We start from the raw sequence: 6269 nt of genomic DNA on the forward strand, positions 1-6269 counted from the left end.
GGGTAAATCTCCATACTCTGGTACACTGGATGGAGCATCTGAGTGGTTTCCACAGTTGTACCTTGACAGGCTGTAGAAAATTCTGATGGAATCACGTCCTCATGTTCTGATATCAAAGATACACGAAGTGCAACTTGTATGAAGTTGTATGAAGCCTTTGCAATATTTTGCATTTATTTTTTTTGTATATATTTTATAGTTTTCACATGATTTGATATAATTGTATTGATTAGTTTGTTAAATTCACATACTTTATCTGTTTGATTATTGTCTTATATTTAATACAGTATATCTTCAGTTTAAACCCTAACTGCATGCTGTCCACTAAAGTGGACATCTGAAGATCTCTTTGAAAAATTTGTGAAAAAAATAAAATAAAAATCAATTCTTGTTTTTCATGCCCTAAGAGCAATAAAAACACATAGGGAAAAAATCCTGACTGAGGTTATCATAATTCATGCATGAAAGGGTTAAAAGCGCGATAAGTCGCGAAAGAGAACTGAATTCTACTGACAGGATGCTGTGCGCACGCTCCGAGCGCAACACGGACAAGCAACCGAAGCCTTTGTCTTCGGTTGCGCGCCTAAATGGCCAAATAAAAACAGAAATATATATCAAAATGCCAAGTCGAGTATTCACTTAATGCACACAGCAGACGTAAGTACTGTGTGCATTAACTCTCTCTCTCACACACACACACGCACACAAAAGAGGATTTATGCTCATCACTTGGTAACTCAACCTCACAGTGAAAGCCCTGCACAATTAATTGCATATTGCAACTTATTGTTTGCTGGATATTTTTTTTGTTTTTAGTTGTCTATGAACCTAATAATTACTACTGTTGAATTTTTGATTGAATAAAAGCACGTCTTTAATATATATATATATATATATATATATATATATATATATATATATATATATAAAGCTGGCATGTCATATATATATACAGTACAGGTCAAAAGTTTGGAAACATTACTTTTTTATATATTTTTGAAAGAAGTCTCTGCTTATCAAGGCTGCGTTTATTTGATCAAAAATACAGAAAAAAACAGTAATATTGTGAAATATTTCTATTTTTAAAAAATGTGCTTCTTTTTTTCTTTTATTCATCAATGTATCCTAAAAAAGTATCACAGGTTATGAAAAAATATTAAGCAGCAGAACTGTTTCCAACTTTGATAATGAATCATCATATTAGAATGATTTCTAAAGGATCATGTGATAGACTGGAGTAATGATCCTGAAAATTCAGCTTTGCATCACATAAATAAATGATAATTTAAAGTATAATAAAAACCAATTATTTTAAATTGTAATAATATATCACAATATAATTTCAAATAAATGCAGGCTTGATGAGCAGAAGAAACTTCTTTCAAAAACATTAAAAATAGTAATATTTCCAAACTTTTGACCTGTACCATAAATGAATGAATAAATTAAGCTTTATTATTGTGTCATGCGTATGATTACGCCCAGCCCGCATGGACTTACAAGACACCAACATTAGTAATCATAAGTAAGAGGATTAATATATAAGATAGATATACAAGATAGACAGATCCAGAGTACGTCGAATACATTGCTCCCAAATAAAGACAAGCATTAGAAATGAAATAATAAAATAAATAATGAAATAATAATAGTAATAGTACATATGTATTCAGATACATGCAATCATATACACGTGTATTCTCACAAAGTGGACATCTGAAGATCTCTTTGAAAAATTTGTGAAAAAAATAAAATAAAAATCAATTCTTGTTTTTCATGCCCTAAGAGCAATAAAAACACATAGGGAAAAAATCCTGACTGAGGTTATCATAATTCATGCATGAAAGGGTTAAAAGCGCGATAAGTCGCGAAAGAGAACTGAATTCTACTGACAGGATGCTGTGCGCACGCTCCGAGCGCAACACGGACAAGCAACCGAAGCCTTTGTCTTCGGTTGCGCGCCTAAATGGCCAAATAAAAACAGAAATATATATCAAAATGCCAAGTCGAGTATTCACTTAATGCACACAGCAGAAGTAAGTACTGTGTGCATTAACTCTCTCTCTCACACACACACACGCACACAAAAGAGGATTTATGCTCATCACTTGGTAACTCAACCTCACAGTGAAAGCCCTGCACAATTAATTGCATATTGCAACTTATTGTTTGCTGGATATTTTTTTTGTTTTTAGTTGTCTATGAACCTAATAATTACTACTGTTGAATTTTTGATTGAATAAAAGCACGTCTTTAATATATATATATATATATATATATATATATATATATATATATATATATATATATATATATATATAAAGCTGGCATGTCTGTATCTGGCATGCGAATATATATATATATATACAGTACAGGTCAAAAGTTTGGAAACATTACTTTTTTATATATTTTTGAAAGAAGTCTCTGCTTATCAAGGCTGCGTTTATTTGATCAAAAATACAGAAAAAAACAGTAATATTGTGAAATATTTCTATTTTTAAAAAATGTGCTTCTTTTTTTCTTTTATTCATCAATGTATCCTAAAAAAGTATCACAGGTTATGAAAAAATATTAAGCAGCAGAACTGTTTCCAACTTTGATAATGAATCATCATATTAGAATGATTTCTAAAGGATCATGTGATAGACTGGAGTAATGATCCTGAAAATTCAGCTTTGCATCACATAAATAAATGATAATTTAAAGTATAATAAAAACCAATTATTTTAAATTGTAATAATATATCACAATATAATTTCAAATAAATGCAGGCTTGATGAGCAGAAGAAACTTCTTTCAAAAACATTAAAAATAGTAATATTTCCAAACTTTTGACCTGTACCATAAATGAATGAATAAATTAAGCTTTATTATTGTGTCATGCGTATGATTACGCCCAGCCCGCATGGACTTACAAGACACCAACATTAGTAATCATAAGTAAGAGGATTAATATATAAGATAGATATACAAGATAGACAGATCCAGAGTACGTCGAATACATTGCTCCCAAATAAAGACAAGCATTAGAAATGAAATAATAATAGTAATAGTACATATGTATTCAGATACATGCATGTAATCATATACACGTGTATTCTCATTTATTCTGTAAGGACCACCCATTGGCCCAACGACGGAATCCAACGGCCTGGCGAAGGTTTAAAGCGTGTATGTCTTTTCAGCGCTCCAGTGAAGTTCACTTAATCTATTGGAACTTAGTTTTAGTATTACTTTAGCTCTACGTTTGATCTGACTCCAATTTCAAATGATAATCAAATTTAGATCGTATTTCTGATTAGAAATTAATCATAAACATCGATTATGAATTAATTTAGATCTTTGATTATCCTGATTATCCCATACTTTCAGTTATTAATACGTTATGGACCCGAATGCCGCACAGAGATCACGTCGGCCAATTCGTGTTTCTCACGGACACAAACTTGTTAATTCTGATTTGAGTCAGAGGATGTAGGGTTTGCTAATATACCCCTAAAGTCAGTCGCCTACTGCTTACGGACTAGAGAGTGTAGTTTATTTTAGCCATTTCCATACAACTTGCTAAACCAGTGATAGACAGAAATCAACAGGTCTCCAAGATGACGTGCCTACTGCTCCGTTCATTCATGTGCCTGTAGTTTGACCTACCTTAACTAAGTTTGCGGTAGCACCAGCCTCCTTAAATATATTAAAATAATGATTTCAGAATACTTCAGAATAAATCAAGATGTAACATTTATTTGTCAGGTAAAAATGTATTATGCCAATTACAGAAGTAATTTATTAAAAGCCAATTCAAATATACATTTACTCAAAGATGAATCTAAAAGTAAGCAATGTTCTCCTGACAAAGACACACAGTAATGTGTCAGGATTTTCCAACAGGAAAATACTGCCATGCATTACTGTGTGGGGGATGATCCCGGTAAAAGATTCCCAATGATTGCTCTGTCCCCTCACCTTAAATACCAGACCAGAACAAAAGGGGTTAAACAAATGTTGTTTAGAGTTGGTTGGGCCAATCCATGTACCCCAGGGGGTAGCACCTGGTTTCAGGAGATATCGTAAAGAGATATCAGCCAGAGAGGAGATACAGGATTCTCCTAAGTTCTTCAATCTTTTTCATTAAACCAATGACTGCAATGAAATTAAGACCATTTTACCAATCGCACTGAGACACTTAAAATGATAAAAGGAAAAAACAACACATTCACAAGATACACCATATGCGATATATAGACATTCTTAATTTAACTTTCAGTGACTTGAGGAGGGAGAGGGGGAGGGAGAGGGGGGATGAGTTGAAGTCAAACAAAGGGACAAGGAGATAAGTTTGGGCAGGACAAGGTTCTGTGCTCTGTCTTTGCTATCTGCTGTCCAGGGGGCATTTTATGGCATTATTGCAGGGTGAGTTTTGTTTTAACAGGAAAATCAGTCCTTACAATTCAAATAACCACCCATATAAACCCATAATCCTACATATATATATTGCATTTTAATGATGAAATAATTTTCGACTTTTAATGTATGCTTTATCTTTCATGCATTTCATACATTGAGTTACGTCCCATGTCACAAAAAGCTTAATTCCTAAACTCTTAAGTGTTTTATGATTTATGATATGACGTACAGTAATCCAAACATTTGTTTTTCACCTCCATCTGGCATGCGATGGGTGAGATGGGTCAGCAGCCCCCAATGGCATGTAATTTCCTGTTATTCTATTACAGATGTCTTGTTTTTAAAGACGTTTTGAGAAGGGAGAGAGAGGGGAAGGGAGAATCCTCTTAGAAACCAGCCTTCACAAATCAGACTGCAGTACTAGATTCTCCGACAGCCAGACAGTGCTAATGACGACCTGCTTTTCTATTCATACTGTTCTCTTTACACACACACACACACACACACACACACACACACACACACACACACACACACACACACACACACACACACACACACACACACACACACACACACACACACACACACACACACACACACACACACACACACACACACACACACACACACACACACACACACACACACACACACACACACACACACCATTCATGGATGCTCTGGCATCTTCCTTTACCTTTCCTCAACAGCAGGCTGATGCTGACGCTATGTAGGGCAAAGTAAATTAGCAAAGTCTATTCTTATAGTGCTGTGGAGTCCTCTGCCCACCCTTGCACTGCCCACTGTGCTCCTTTGCTCTTAACTCAATTCATATATAGCTTGATACTATAATTTTGTCACAGTAATGATGCAGTAGGTGTATTGGGTTAGATTATTAAAGATCATAAAGCAACAATGTTTTTATGAGGTCTGCATGACCTGGTTGTGCCTGTGTATGTCACTGAAGTAACTGAGCTGTTGTGAGACTGATTACAGTTTTTTTTATTCGCTTTGGTACTATTTTCACAAGTAAGGTGTACATTTTCAAAACTCTTAGTACAAAAATCCAAACTGATCACACTAGTAACACAGCTAGTCATTCTTTCAAAACCTGATGTAATGCTTTCAGTCAGTTGCACATGTTTTCAGTCCACATAATCATTGTTTCAAACACAAGATTATTGTAATATGTAATGAGAACATTTGGTTTAATCACAGAAACACAACAGTATGATCTTCTTTCAATTTAGTACTTTTAACAATCAGCTCATTCAACAGCAAACAATGCAAGATACATATTTCAAATCACCGTTTTTGCTGAATTAATTACAGTAATACAGGCTATGCCACATTAGAAAATACACATGCATAACCTAACTTATGTAATTTTATCCATGTTTGTAATAGTATCTATCCAGTGTGTTATCAAAAGGTGTGCTGAAGCACAGCCATGATGTTCTGTGCTAGAACAGAGTTTGCTGGCAATGAATACAGTAAATGATTTTGACTATTTGACTGAATATACTGTAGTGGACCTTTACAGATGAAGGTTGAGTTACAGTAATCTAACTACAATGTCTCTACCATGTTTACAGTATCACATTGCGTACATACTGTAATGTAAAATGCTGTATTTGATGCCATCTGTCTCCCTTCTACTGATGCTTCTCTGATCAATCTAATGTTTTACAGTCATTGACTGTCTCCTCTCCCTTATACTCTATTCTGCTTTACAGTATTTGCACAAATGGCAAATTTCTCTGTATCTTTCTCTCTCTCTCTCTCTCACACACACACACACACACACACACACACATGCGTGTTCACACACTTTGAACATGATGGAGGTTATTATCTATAAA

This window comes from Scardinius erythrophthalmus (assembly GCF_964197995.2).
Source record: "Scardinius erythrophthalmus genome assembly, chromosome: 3".
In the NCBI taxonomy this organism is placed as follows: domain Eukaryota; kingdom Metazoa; phylum Chordata; class Actinopteri; order Cypriniformes; family Leuciscidae; genus Scardinius; species Scardinius erythrophthalmus.